The sequence below is a fragment of the Phoca vitulina genome, unplaced genomic scaffold (assembly GCF_004348235.1).
Source record: "Phoca vitulina isolate PV1807 unplaced genomic scaffold, GSC_HSeal_1.0 scaffold31, whole genome shotgun sequence".
In the NCBI taxonomy this organism is placed as follows: Eukaryota; Metazoa; Chordata; class Mammalia; order Carnivora; family Phocidae; genus Phoca; species Phoca vitulina.
The window spans coordinates 24,655,499-24,671,228 of NW_022589734.1; the positions used below are offsets into that span (position 1 = coordinate 24,655,499).

Sequence of the window (15,730 nt, forward strand, 5' to 3'; positions counted from 1 at the left end):
CAGGCCATCTGCATGTTTTTCTCAGGGGGAACTCTTCCCCATGGCATTAAAAATTATTTTAATATGTGGTTTTAAATGACTGTAGAAATCTCATAATCACTCACATATACATTTGGGTTGTTTCTTGCAATTATAAGTAACGTTCAAATGAACATCATTGTATGCGATTAGGTCTTCAGCTCTCCTGTTTTTCCTCAGGGTGGGTTGCCAGAGTCACAGTATATGAACGTTTGGTTAAAAGACTGTTAATATGTTCTTGCCCCTCTCCTTCCTCTTGCCCCACTTCCTCTATCCCCTCTTCTGTTCCTACAGCTCTGGCTGTCATTGGCTAAGCCCTCTAGGAGCTGGGAACCTTGGGGGGGCTTTGATAACATGGGAACTATGGGCAGGAGTTCAGATGGGAGAACCTTTCCCAGATGGGAGTGAAGAATGTTGTAGTTTGGAGGTGAAAACATCACTGAAGCAGAGATCACCTCATTAATACCCACTTCTGTTTCCTCGTGTAAGAAAGGGATGGATACAGAATTTTAAAAACTAGGGGGCTGAAGGGGCAGGGGGCAAGAAGCTGGACACATCTGGGATTTTACTTCAGAAGCAACACTTGCTTCTCCTCAAGGACGGACAGAGCTGTCACTGTTGTAGAAGACTAATTCAAGGCCATCCACCGAATTTCTGCATCAAACCGCCCCAAAACTTTGTCGCTTCAGACTGCTATCAATCATCACACTCACAATGCTCTAGGTCAGCGGGAGGTTCTTGCGGGCAGGGCTGTATGTGGCTGAACCCGGCTGTGCCTTCTCGTGTGTCTGCGCAACTGGAGAACCAGCTGGTGCCAGGTGATCTGGCGCAGCCTCACCCCAAGTCTGGGGGCCGGCAGGCTGTTGCCTGGAGCGCCTCCCCCCGCTAGCAGGCGAGCTGAGCCTCTTTCACATGGTTGTTTCAGGGCTGTGAGAGAACCAACCAAAAGGGGAACAAGTTGCAAAGCACCTGGCTCTTTTGAAGCCTCTGCTTAGGTTACATTTGTTAAATCACTTGGCCAAGCCCAGATCCAAGCGATAGAGAAATACATTCCACTTCTTGCTGGGAGAAGCTGCAAAGTCACAAAAGCAAAAGCGTACAAACAGAAAGAGGATGAAATGAATTCAGGGCAATTTTTGCAATCTATCATTAGAAACTTATTGCTTAAAGTCTCTACATCTAAACTAAGGGAGGAATAGAGATTCAGAGACACTCTGAGTCCTTGGCCCATAGCAGATTCAGCCCCAGTCTCTCCCCAGAGACAAGGTCTACTGGACTCTTGGCAACATCAGTAATTCCACTCTGCCCACACAAACAGCCTGAGCCCCTGGGACTCTGAGAACTGATCCTCACACCCACCTCTCTTAGCCCTGCCCCTCATGCTTTTCTATGTGGATAGATGCTTCTGTGATTATAACCAACCACCTGGACCTGCATATACAGGCACTGGCTTAAGAATGTGGTTTGTGAGACTCGTGCTGTGCGAATAACCTTGGGAGCCTGGTTTCTTAAAATATATGATCTGGCCTCCAGGTCAGAACTGGCCCTTCTGTTCCGAACACCAAGAGCTACAAATCTTGTCTCACATCCCCTCCTGCTCCAAGCAGGGCTGGCCCCCCAGGATGGAATCCGGGAGGGGTGGCAGACACAGAGCCCGGGCTCCTTGAAAATACAGAAACATGGTAACATGGAAATGCAGCTTGCTCCAAACTGCACGTAGGCGAACAAATGTTTAACTTCAAACCCTGTTATCTGCCCTATGAATATGGTCTTTATGGGCATGGTCAGTTGGAAGTCTCAGCTGAGGGGAGGATGCTCTGCCCAGGGCTCCCAATCAGAACTCCAGCCTGGCTGTTTCCATGGGGCTTCCCCAGCCAATGAGGTTGGATGTTTTAAGTACCCGATTTGATGTAACTTTGCCTTATTCTCATTTATTGCCTACTATTAACTCCACTATGTGTAGATTCCTTTCCTCTTCTGTTTCTATAATAATAATAATAATGTTTTCTTTCCTTTTTGAAACCAAAACACGGCTGTTGTGAATCTTTTGTTCAGAACACATGCCCACCCATAACACCAGCCTGAAGTGGAGTCTGCACTTGGTTCTCTGGGACTCCCAGGGAAGGAAAAGAATTACCAGCAGCTGGAATTGGAAATGCAGGAAACTCCTCAGGCCCTTCACCCCAAATTCTCTTCTTCACCAGGAGGAATAAGGAAGACAGAGATTGTTGTTCAGGAAGGTGTTTGATTAGCATGTTAATGAGCATGTGGCCAAGAGAATCTGCTATACTCCTTGAACTTATACGAATTTCTCTGGACAAGTAGATATGATCCAACCTGTCTTCTTCTAGGAATCAGGTGTCTCATCACTCCAGTCCAGAGGGAGGGCCTGCAGTCTTCAGAGCTCATTCTTCTTCCCACCTGCCTTGCATCTAGCCATCTGACCCTCTCTGTCTTTCTCCAATGCCTAATCTCTCTGAGGACGGGACTGTTTTTGTTTTACATCTTGGTGCCAATCCTAAGTGCCTGCTTTAGTTTGTTGGACACCTGGATCCATTAAAGATAGTAAGTGAAGTATAAAAACGTTCACCTTTCTATGGTACAGCCAGATCTATGTCTGATTTCTGATTTGATTTACAAGCGGGTGACACCAGACTTCTGGGCTCTGTTTCCTCAAGGGTAAGACTGGGGCAATAATCCCAGGCTCGGGTACAAAGCACTAGGTATGTAACACAATAACTAGGCCTTTTCTGTTAGTTGATGTAACAATTGCAAAGCACTTCCATATACATGACCTGCTAAAGAGGACTTCTTGGGCTGCCATCATGTAATCTTTGTGGGATCCTGGGTAACTCAATCCCTTCTCTGGGCCTCCATCAGTCCAGGAAAATACTAACACAATTTTAGTGATGACAAAGAAAAACATTCACTACTGTGTGGTCCTCGACCCAGATCAGTGGTTCTTTTTTTTTTTTTTTTTAGATTTTATTTATTTATCAGACAGAGAGAGACAGAGGCAGGCAGAGGGAGAAGCAGGCTCCTTGCTGAGCAAGGAGCCCGATGTGGGACTCGATCCCAGAACCCTGGGATCATGACCTGAGCTGAAGGCAGACGCTTAACCGACTGAGCCACCCAGGCGTCCCCAGATCAGTGGTTCTTAACTTTTGCAGCCCACTGTGGTTACCTGCAGAGCTTTTAGGTAACACACCGAAGCCGGCCTGCCCTAGACAAATTAAAAGGGGAATGTGAGCGAGGGGAGCCCAGGCAGAAGGTTTACATCTTGAGCTTCTGCAGTGACAGTGAAGGGACCTCTCCCCCGGAGGTGTCACTTCTTTGGCCTTACCCAGGTCTCCCCCTCCCCATGAGCCTCAAGGAGGACTGAGCACCTGCTTCTCTCCTGAGGCGGGTCCTGGGGGCGTTCAAGGTCCCACCCCCACTGGAGCCTCTCCTCTCGGTCACCGGCGGCGGGGAAGCGCCCGATGGGCGAGTGCCCCGAACCGGTGCACGGCCCGTAGGACCTCTCCTTCCACGCCGGGGATCATCTGCGCAGACTCCACCTCCGACCGGAGTGGGAAGCGGGGGAGACCTCGCGAGGCCGGATCCGGCGCCAGCGCCCACGAGGCAGCGCCCGCCCCTCCGAGCCCAGCCCCGGCGCCGGCCCCGCCCACTCCAGCCTCCAGGAGCCGCGCATGCGCCGCCGCCGGGGCTCGTGTTCGGGCGTCTCGGGTCGATTGCTGCGGTGTTTTTGGTTTCCTCCTGAGGGCGAGAGCTCTGGCAAGGTTGCTGATCGTGGTGCGCTCGTCAGGGGGTGAAGGTGGAGACCCCACGTCTGAGTCGGGCGGGAAGGAAAGAGGTGAGTCGCGTAGACGCCCCCGCAGGGCGGGTGGTCCGGGAACCGACGACCCCTACTCGCCTTGAGCTTGTGGTCTGGAGCCACTGGGCTTTCCTCAGAGGCTTCAGATGGAAAAGTACAAAAAACCAATGTAATGGAAACCTGCATATCCAGCCCCCAGATCTGTACAAGTTAACATTTGACTGTGTTTGTTCCAGATTGTGTCGAGAGAAGTAGACGCGGACAAGCTGCAGGAAGAACTCACCGCCTATCCCTCCGGGAGTCCGCAGTGCTTCTGAAGGTGGGGTGTCGGCTCCCAGGACCCCCTTTTTAATTAAAAATATTACAGGTACTTTCCGAAATACTAGATGCAGTACGATATCATTTACATGCATTTTTAAGGACGGGCAAAAGAGCCTCCAGTGCTGTCTTGGTGCCCTGCCCATTTGTGGCTCACCTTTTGTCACTTGGCTTTTCCCCCGCGGGTACTGATTTTTGTTATCTAGGTAGATACATGAAGTGGAGTGCAACCCATCGAAAGAATAAATCACAATGAATTCCTTTGTTCCTGCTGGTGAGCGTTTGCGGATGTTGGTGGAGAGCTGGCCGCCTGGCGCTGTCATCTTCTGCTGGTTCTGCCCCTTCTGTGCTGCTGTTTCCAGCTGACCTGCATCCCAACGACAGCAGAGCGCCTCTGTGCGGTGTGTGCATGCTGTGTCACCCTCCCAGGGAGACTCCCAGGTCCCAGCGGTTCCTGAGTGCTGCCAGACACTCCTCCTGCTGGTTCTGCCCCTTCTGTGCTGCTGTTTCCGACTTACCTGCATCCCAACGACGGCAGAGTGCCTCTGTGCGGTGTGTGCATGCTGTGTCACCCTCCCAGGGAGACTCCCAGGTCCCAGCGGTTCCTGAGTGCTGCCAGACACTCCTCCTAGTGGCCTCAGCATCTAGACTCCTGCATCGGTGCGTGGGAGTTTTTATGTCCCACGAACTCGTGTGTGCTTGCTTTTGTCCAGCTTTCTAATTTGTGCCAGGCAGATAGGGAGTAAAGTGACCTCTCATGGTTTTATTTGACCATTTGGGGAACATTTGAGTTGTAATTCCCTTTAAATGATTGTTAGCATTGCAGTTTTCTCATCTGTATACTGCCAGCTGATACCCTTTGTCAATTTTTCTATCGAGTCAGTTACATTTTTTGTTGATTTTTCAGATGTTGATAGAGTTTAGCTATTAATCTTTTGTTGGTTTTTGATATTTCAAGTATCTCCTCACAAACACGGTAACTTTGTCATAGATCCTTAATTGAACAGAAAACCTTAATTCTAACGTAATCAAAATTATTAATTTAATTATGACTTGCGCCTATGGGATTTACTTCAAGTTCTCTTTTATTTACTTATTTACTTACAAACTTTAGAGTTTACCTTACGCCCTTAGCCATTTACTTCATTTGGATTCCACCCTCGTAGGTGATGGAGGGTTGGGATCCAGTTTAGTTTTCGTCATTCAGTGAGCTAGTTTTCAGGACACCATCTACAAACGATCTGTTCTTTCCCCATGGACATGCTCTGCCTCGTTTTCGTATGTTCAATCCCTGGATCCACCCATGTCAGTCTCTGAGCTCTTGCATGTCTTCCAGTGGCTTATTTTTTCCTGTCTCGCCAGCAGTGTTGCACCTTACATTCTAGTACACATGTCTGTGCATATGTACAAGAATTTTTCCAGGGTGTACACCAAGAAGGAAAACTGTTGAGTGTTAGGGATGCACACTTTCAAGTGGACTCCCAGACTGTCAAGTTAGTATCCTTTTTTTCCTACATTCCTGCCACTGAGGGATTGAAATGGTATCTCACTGTTTGAATTTGCATCTCCTTGCAAGTCATTTTGTAGTTTCCTCTTCTGCCGGTCGTTTGTTCAGTATTCTTCTGGGTTGTTTTTCCAAATGATTGATGTTTAAGAGGCCTTTATGAGGGGCGCCTGGGTGGCTCAGTCGGTTAAGCATCTGCCTTCGGCTCAGGTCATGATCCCAGGGTCCTGGGATCGAGTCCCGCATTGGGCTCCCTGTTGAGCAGGGAGCCTGCTTCTCCCTCTCCCTCTGCTGCTCCTCCTGCTTGTGCTCTCTTGCTCTCTCTCTGTCAAATAAATAAAATCTTAAAAAGAGGTCTTTATGAATTTTGGATTCTAATTCTTAGTGATGTAACAAATGGTGTCTGCAGGTATATTGTTTGTACCTTAATTGTGATTAGAATGGATTTTGTTATATAGAAAATGTTAATTTTGGATTGTTCAAGTTGAATACTATATTCCTTAATCATTTTTGGTTTTGTATCTGACTTAAGGAATTCTGCCCTTCCCTGAGGTCATACATAGTCTCATTTTATTCTAAAATTTTAAAAGATTTTCTTTTCTAGTCTATTTCTTTACTAGATCTGGAACTTTTTGTGAGGGGTAGAACTATAATTTTCTTTTAATTCTGTATGAAAGCCATTTACTCAGCCTGAGTTGTCAGCCTTTCTCCACCAACTTTGAGTAGTGCCGCTCCTGTATGATCTGCATTGGCACTGTCTCTGGGCTTTCTCTTTTATTGTACTGATTTCCTCATTTATTTCTGAGTCAGGGCTCTCTTCTGTTGGGGAAATAAAATAGTTCTGCCAACAGAAGACCCGTCTGGGTCCTCATAACCACACTATCATCAGGGAAGGCCAGTGTGGTGTAGTCCAGGATTCAGCTAGTGGAATGTTTATTCCCCATTTGTTCAGCTACTTAGCAGGAGCCCAGTGTGTGTGTTTGGTGGGGAGAGGGAGGGCATGAAGGGAGAATCCTAATCCCCAGATCTTCCCATTCACTTGCCCTAGTATGTGGAATCTTATCATTAAGTGTTGATGTTTTTAGTTTTGTTTGTTTAAATCAGTATCTTCTTTAGAAATTAAAGTGTCACTAAGGCTTAACATGTAACATGTTTATAGCCCCATAGGAGTGAGTTTATCTGAAAGCTTTTTAATAGATAAGCCAGGACCTTTTGAAACAACCGGAATGATGAAATATGGAAGGTTTGAGTGGCCGCTTTTGAAACTATAGACTAAAATAAAATTTAGAGGTTGTTTTTAATTTTAATTAATCACGCCGTTATTTCTCCTCTTTAATTTCCAGATACATTTATGAGTTGATTATAGTATTTTTCAGTTTTTACTGTGCTTAATTATCCTGATGATAATTGTCACCTGCCCCCATTCCAGACAATAATATACTTAATAAAAAATCAACTTTACTGAGGAATAATTTATACACAACAAAATGCACTTGTATTCATTGTATGATATAATGAATTTTGTATATCCATGTAGTGACCCCCATAATCAAGATACAGAACATTTGGGGCACCTGGGTGGCTCAGTCGTTAAGCGTCTGCCTTCGGCTCAGGTCATGATCCCGGGGTCCTGGGATCAAGCCCCGCATCAGGCTCCCTGCTCCGTGGGAAGCCTGCTTCTCCCTCTCCTGCTCCCCCTGCTTGTGTTCCCTCTCTCGTTGTGTCTCTCTCTGTCAAACAAATTAATAAAATCTTTAAAAAAAAAAAAAAAGATACAGAACATTTCCATCAACCTAGATAGTTTCCCTGTGCCCCAGACCCAGCCCTGGGCCCTAGCCAACCACTGATCTGCTATCTGTTATTATACCTTAGTTTCCCCATTCCTTGGATTTCATATGAATGGGATTTATATTATGTATTCTTGCATCTGGTTTATTTTTCTCGAAATGTTTTTGGGATTCATCCATGTCCTTGCATGTGCCCCACTTTGTTCCCTTTTATTGCCGTCTTTCATTATAAGGATACGTGACGTTTTGTTTATCCATTCACCTGTAGATGGACTTTTGGGTTGTTTCTGATTTATGGCATTGTGAATAAATCTGAAAGAGACATCTGTATACAAGTCTCTTGGACGGAATTGCTGGGCTGTATAACTGTTTGTTTAATTTTATGAGAAACAGCCGAACTCTTTTTCCAGTGTGGTTATAACATTGTCCACTTCCTTCCACAGTGTGTGAGAGGACTGGTTCCTCCAGACCCTTGGCTAACACCAGGTCAGGGTTTTTCATTTTAGGCATTTTATTAGGTGTGAAGTGGTTTTGATTTGCATTTCCGTAATAACTAATAATGTGTAGCATCTTTTCATGAACTTGCCATTTGTACATCTTTTGTGACATGTCTGTTGAAAACTTACTCTTTTTTTTTTGCTTGTTTGTCTTATTATTCAGTTGTAAAGTTCTTTATATTTTCTGGGTACAAGTCCTTTGTCAGATATATGTATTATAAATATCGGTGGTTTCTATTTTCATTGTCTTATCTGTTTTTTGAAGGACAGAGTTTTTACTTTTGGTGAGCTAATTTGTCATTTATCATTTATGGTTCATGGTTTTTGTGTATTTTTAATAAATCTTTGCCTGTCCTGAGGTATTGAAAATTTTCTGTGATTTTAGTTTTTATAGTCAAATCTGTGATACATTTGGAGTTAATTTTTGTGAAAGGCTTGAAGTTCTTTTTTTTCCCCATGGAGGATATCTAGTTGTTGGAGAACCATTTGTTGAAAAGATTGTCCTTTCCCTTTTGACTGGCTAGCTTTGGCATGTTTCTCAAAATTAATTGACTGTAGATGTACTCTATTCTGTTCCATTGATCTTTCTGTCTATCCTTATATCAGTACATACTGACATATAGTCTTGATTACTACCGCTTTTTAATGAAGTCTTAAAATTAGATAGTAATATAAGTCCTTGGACTCTTTTTTCCATTTTGAAAGATTGATTTGGCTCTCTTTAGCCCTTCACATTTCATGTAAATTTAGAATCAGATTGCCAGTTTTGACCCCCCCCCCAAAAAAAAGGTTCCAGTTGTATTTTTTCATTGGGATTGTGTTAAAGCTATTATATCAATTAGGAGAGATTTGACATCTTGACAGTTTTTTTTTTTATTTAAATTAAAGTTAACATATAGTATATTATTAGTTTCAGGGGTAGAGTTTAGTGATTCATCAGTTGCATATAACACCCAGTGATCATTACATCAAGTGCCCTCCTTAAACCCCATCCCCCCACCCAAACCTCAGTTATTCCCTCCAGCAACCCTTAGATGGTTCCCTGTAGTTAAGAGTCTTCTATGGTTTGCCTCTCTCTCTGTTCTTATTTTATTTTTCCTTCCCTTTCTCTGTGCTCATCTGTTTTGTTTTTTAAATTCCACAGATGAGTGAAATCATATGGTATTTGTCTTTCTCTGACTGACTTATTTCACTTAACCTGATATACTCTAGTTCCATCCAGGTCATTGCAAATGGCAGGATTTCATTATTTTTGATAGCTGAGTAATATTCCAATTTGTATATATATACCACACCTTCTTTATCCATTCATCAGTCGATGGACATCTGGGCTCTTTCCATATTTTGGCTATTGTGGATAGTGCTGCTATAAACATTGGGGTGCATGTGCCCCTTCAAATAACTATTTTTTTATCCTTTGGGTAAATATCTAGTAGTGCAATTCCTAGGTCATAGGATAGTTCTATTTTTAACTTTTTGAGGAACCTCCATACTGTTTTCCAGAGTGGCTGCACCAGTTTGCATTCCCACCAGCAGTCTAAGAGGGTTCCCCTTTCTCTGCATCCTCACCAACATCTCTTGTTTCCTGACCTGTTAATTTTAGCCATTCTGACTGGTGTGAGGTGGTATCTCATTGTGGTTTTGATTTGTGTTTCCCCGATGCCCAGTGATGTTGAGCACTTTTTCATGTGTCTGTTGGTCATTTGTATGCCTTTTTTGGAGAAATGTCTGTTCATGTCTTCTGCCCATTTCTTCCCTGGATTTTTTATTTCTTGAGTGTTGAGTTTGAGAAGTTCTTTATAGATTTTGAATACTAGCCCTTTATCTGATATGTCGTTTGCAAATATCTTCTCCCATTCCATAGGTTGCCTTTTAGTTTTGTTGTTTCCTTTGCTGTGCAAATGCTTTTTATCCTGATGAAGTCCCAGTAGTTCATTTTTGCTTTTGTTTTCCTTGCCTCTGGAGACATGTCTAGCAAGAAGTTACTGTGGCCGAGGTCAGAGAGGTTGCTGCCTGTGTTCTCATCCAGGATTTTGATGGATTTCTGTCTCACATTTAGGCCTTTGAATTTATTTTTGTGTGTGGTGCAAGAAAGTGGTTCAGTTTCATTCTTCTGCGTGTGGCTGTCCAATTTTCCCAGCACCATTTGTTGAAGAGACTGTCTTGTTTCCATTGGACATTCTTTCCTGCTTTGTCGAAGATGAGTTGACCATAGAGTTGAGGGTCCATTTCTGGGCTCTCTATTCTGTTCCATTGATCTATGTGTCTGTTTTTGTGCCAGTACCATACTGTCTTGATGATGACAGCTTTGTAATAGAGCTGGAAGTCCGGAATTGTGATGCCGCCAGCTTTGGTTTTCTTTTTCAATGTTACTTCGGCTATTTGGGGTCTTTTCTGGTTCTGTATAAATTTTAAAATTGTTTGCTCCAGCTCTGTGAAAAATGCTCGTGTTATTTTGACAGGGATTGCACTGAATGTGTAGATTGCTCTAGGTAGCATAGACATTTTAACAGTACTTGTTCTTCCAATCCGTGAGCATGGAATATTTTTCCATTTCTTTGTGTCTTCCTCAGTTTCTTTCATGAGTGTTCTATAGTTTTCTGAGTATAGATCCTTTGCCTCTTTGATTAGGTTTATTCCCAGGTATCTTGTGGTTTTTGATGCAGTTGTAAATGGGATCAGTTCCTTGAATTTCTCTTTATGCTCCATCATTGTTGGTGTATAGAAGTGCAACAGACTTTTGTGCATTGATTTTTATATCCTGCAACTTTGCTGAATTCCTGTATCAGTTCTAGCAATTTTTTTTGGTGGAGTTTTTCGGGTTTTCTACATAGAGTATCATGTCATCTGCGTAGAGTGAAAGTTTGAGTTCTTCTTTGCTGATTTGGATGCCTTTTATTTCTTTTTGTTGTCTGATTGCTGAGACTAGGACTTTCAGTAGTATCTTGAACAACAGTGGTAAGAGTGGACATCCCTGTTGTGCTCCTGACCTTAGGGGAAAAGCTCTCAGTTTTTCCCCATTGAGGATGATATTAGCTGTGGGTCTTTTGTATGTCCTTAATGATGTTGAGTTTTGTTCCCTCTATCCCTACTTTGTTGAGGGTTTTTGTCAAGAAACGGTCCTGAATTTTGTCAAATGCTTTTTCTGCATTTATTGAGAGGATCATATAGCTCTTACCCTTTTCTTTTATTAATGTGGAGTATCATGTTGATTGATTTGCGGATATTGAACCACACTTGCAGCCCAGGAATAAATCCGCCTTGGTCACGGTGAATAATCCTTTTCATGTACTGTTGGACCCGGTTAGTTAGTATCTTGTTGAGAATTTTTGCATTCATGTTCATCAGGGATATTGGTCTGTAATTCTCCTTTTTAGTGGGGTCCTTGTCTCGTATCAAGGTAATGCTGGCCTCATAGAATGAATTTGGAAGTTTTCCTTCCATTTCTATTTTTTGGAACAGTTTCAAAAGAATAGGTATTAATTATTCTTTAAGTGTTTGGTAGAATTCCCCTGGGAAGCCATCCAGCCCTGGACTCTTGTTTGTTGGGAGATTTTTGATTACTGATTCAATTTCTTTGGTGGTTATGGGTCTGTTCAGATTTTCTGTTTCTTCCTGTTTCAGTTTTGGTAGATTATATGTTTCCAGGAATGCATCCATTTCTTCCAGATTGCCTAATTTGTTGGCATATAATTGCTCATAATATTCTCTCATAATTGTATTTCTTCAGTGTTGGATCGCTCCTCTTTCATTCATGATTTTATTTGGGTCCTTTCTCTTTTCTTTTTGATAAGCCTGGCTAGGGATTTATCAATCTGGTTAATTCTTTCAAAGAACCAGCTCCTAGTTTTGGTGATCAGTTCTACTGGTTTTTTTTTATTTCTATATCATTGATTTCTGCTCTAATCTTTATTACTTCCCTTGTACTGGATTTAGGCTTTATTTGCTGTTCTTCTTCCAGGTCCTTTAAGTGTAAGGTTAGGTTGTATATTTGAGACTTTTCTTGCTTTTTGAGGAAGGCCTGTATTGCTGTATACTTCCCTCTTAGAACTGCCCTTGCTGTGTCCCAAAGGTTTTGAACTGTTGTGTTTTCATTTTTATTTGTTTCCATATATTTTTTTTAATTCTTTAATTTCCTGGTTGACCCATTCATTCTTTAGTAGAATGTTTTTTAACGTCTATGTATTTGTGGTCCTTCCACATTTTTTCTTGTGTTCGATACCAAGTTTGATAGCATTGTGGTCTGAAAATATGCATGGTATGATCTCAATCTTTGTACTGGTTGTGTCCTGATTTGTGACCCAGTATGTGATCTATTCTGGAGAATGTTCCATGTGCGCTCGAAAAGAATTTGTATTCTGCTGCTTTAGGATGAAATGCTCTGGGTATTATCTGTGAAGTCCATCTGGTCCAGTGTGTCATTCAAAACCCTTGTTTTCTTGTTGATCTTCTGCTTAGATGAACTGTCCATTGCTGTGAGTGGTGTGTTAAAGTCCCCGACTATTTTTTTTAAAGGTTTTATTTGAGAGAGAGAGAGCGAGTGTGAGCAGATGGAGGGGTAGAGGGACAGAGAGAGAGAAAATCTCAAGCAGACTCCTCAGTGAGCATGAAACTGGATGCCGGGATTTACCTTACAACCCTGAAATCATGACCTGAGCTGAAATCCAAAAGTTGGATACTCACCAGACAGCCACCCAGATGCCCTTGAAGTCCCCTACTATTATTGTATTATTATCAGTGAGTTTCCTTAGGTTAGTTATTAATTGATTTATATATTTGGCTCCTCCCAAGTTAGGGGCATAAATATTTACAATTGTTAGATCTTCTTGTTGGGTAGACCCTTTAATGAGGATATTGTGCCCTTCCTCATTTCTTATTGCAGTTTTTGTTTTAAAATCTAGTTTGTCTGATATAAGTATGGCTACTCCAGCTTTCTTTTGATGTCCATTAACATGATAAATGGTTCTCCACCCCCTTACTTTCAGTCTGGGGGTGTCTTTGGGTCTAAAATGAGTCTCTTGTAAGCAGCATATCAATGGGTCTTGTTTTTTTATCCATTCTGATACCCTATGTCTTTTGATTGGAGCATTTAGTCCATTTGCATTCAGAGTAATTATTGAAAGATATGAATTTAGTGCCATTGTATTACCTATAAAGTCGCTGTTCCTATAGATTGTCTCTGTTTCATTCTAGTCTTTGTTACTTTTGGGCTCTTTCTCCACTCAAAGGGTGGAGTTAACAAAGGGGGGGTTAACATCTCCATTGTATCGATGAAGAAATTAAGTTTTATAGAGATTAAAATATTTGTCTTTGAATCTAGTACAGTACTTAGTTCATAGTAGATGCACAGTAAATATTTGTTGAATGAATGATTTACTAGTCTAACACTTTTAATGCTGAAGCCTTCTACAGGGATTGAGAACTTGTCTATTTGGTGGTGTATAGAGGGGTATGGTGCTGGTACCCAGGATGGACACATTGTGTTTGGATACACTATTTGAAAAAAAATTTTTTTTAAAGATTTTATTTATTTATTTGACAGAGAGATACACAGCAAGAGAGGGAACACAAGCAGGGGGAGTGGGAGAGGGAGAAGCAGGCTTCCCACAGAGCAGGAGCCCGATGCGGGACTCGATCTCAGGACCCTGGGATCATGACCTGAGCCGAAGGCAGACGCTTAACAACTGAGCCACCCAGGCGCCCCAGTATTTGAAAAATTTGAATGTTAGTGTGCTACCTGCTTTGCCCTAGGCCCTATCATGCCTGGTTGCCTTATAACTCACCCAGTTTCCATGTTGATATCACCCATCTGTCTCCTGTGGGCTGGGTTGTGTGGAATCGCCTCTTCCACTTTCCCGTTCATAAGTCACCTTCTAGAAGGAGCTCATTGCTAACCTGTTGTTTTGCCTTCTCCCATCTCTTTCCTGCCATTGCCTTCCCATCCTTTCTCTCCCCTTCTCTGTCCACATATGTCCTCTGGATTTTCTCATGATTTTTAATGTTATAAGTGGAAATTCTTAGGCCACGATGCCTAATATGATGAGCTAGGAAACCTAAGCATCAAACGGAGTCGAATCAGGTGTACCATCTACAAGTTTGTGTTACACGGATTTAAATATTTAAATAAACATTTATTTAAATAAATATTGTACTGTGTGGTTAGTAGGCAAATGAGCAGTGTTTATAAATTATATTTAACGCAACCTCTATCAACTTGTCCTATTTTATAGTTACTCTGCTTTTATTCGCTGCAGTTAACTACCTGGGCGTCGAGTCATTTTATCGTATTGTTTTCTTGTCTGCTGAATGAGGAGTTAGAAGGCGTCGTGTCTGTTCTGAACAAAAGATTTACAGCGGCTGTACTCTCAGTTTCAAAGTGGAGAAACCCCTTTATTGATATTATAAAAATATAGTAGAAATGGAAAGAAGAAAAGGGAAATCTGCACATAGATGAGAGCAATAGTAAGCAGTAAAGGAGAATAAGGCAGAGCTGCACCAGATCGGGTGCTTACAACACCCAGCCTCATCAGCTGGGAAGCCCCGTGGAGACGGCCAGCCTGGAGTCCCAGCTGGGAGCCCTGGGAGAGCGTCCTCCCCTCGGCTGAGACGGACTGACCATCCCCATATAAGGGCCGTATTCGGAGGGTGAATAACAGGGTCTGCAGTCAAACATTTGTTCGCCTACGTGCAGTTTGGAGCAAGCTGCATTTCCATGTTCTCGTGCTTCTGTATTTTCAAGGAGCCCGGGCTCTGTGTCTGCCCCCCCTCGGGGATTCCATCCTGGGGGGCCAGCCCCGCTTGGAGCAGGAGGGGACGTGAGACAAGATTTGTAGCTCTTGGTGTTCGCAACAGAAGGGCCCGTTCTGACCTGGAGGCCAGCTCATGTCCTCTAACCAGGCTCCCGAGGTTATTCACACAGCACGAGTCTCACACACAAGTCCTGAGCCCGCTGTGCAGGTCGGGGTGGTCGGTTCTGCGGGACGAATCACAGGAGCCTCCATCCATACAGTGCAGTGTGTGAGGAGCTTTTGGGGACATATCCAGGGCTCCGTGTACGAGTACTATCTGGACAGGTACAACCTAGAGCAAGGGGAGTGGGGGGAGGATGGCGTAGGGCTGGGTGCAGGTTGCCTGGTGCTCACCAGGCAAAGTTCTCCAGGAAACATCTGTGGAAGCAGCTTCAGAACCTCCGTCCCCGGAGGCCACCAGAACTGCTTTCCCTGGAAGTCCTCAGAGCACATCGTCCGGTAGAGCTGGACATCCTCCTCCTGTTCCTTTCTGGTCACTGTCCAAACTGTCGCCTGCTGACAGCCTTCCCCACAGTCGGCCTGGTTCCTCCTCCTGTGGGGCGCCGGGTGCTGAGGATCGCGCCCTTTACCAGACACACACCCACAGGGCCTGTGGGGACCGGGGTGCGGGAGGGAAACTCCCTCTGCCTCACTGCGCCCCAGCCTCCACGCATTTGGAACTCCGCCAGAGTCTTCCTTCTTGAGGAGGTGGCTCCTGGCACTGTGGCGGGGTCTGCGGTCAGTCCTCCCCCTGTGGCTCACATTGGCTGTGGCAGACTCCCCCCGCTCTTGTTTCTGTTCGGCCACTGGATCAGATGTTACTTTGACCACAGGACCTTTGCCCTACTTATGGAGAAAACCAAAACCAGTGGTAGGAACTCCACCAACGTGGAATCCGATATATTTACCCTTCTGTCCTGCTTGAATATGGGAGACAGGGTGGTGAGTCTTGTGTCTGAACCGCTGGGAGCGTTTTGTTTGTTTTAGAAGCTGGAAGACAGAAT

At 43.8% G+C, this 15,730-nt stretch overlaps 1 protein-coding gene across 1 annotated transcript in view; it reads left to right on the forward strand.

The window, feature by feature from the left end:
- The window catches only part of LOC116644850 (histone H2B type 1-A-like), a 383,608-nt gene that overhangs the window by 191,582 nt on the left and 176,296 nt on the right, over positions 1–15,730 (forward strand). The gene's annotated exons all lie outside the window — the stretch shown is intronic.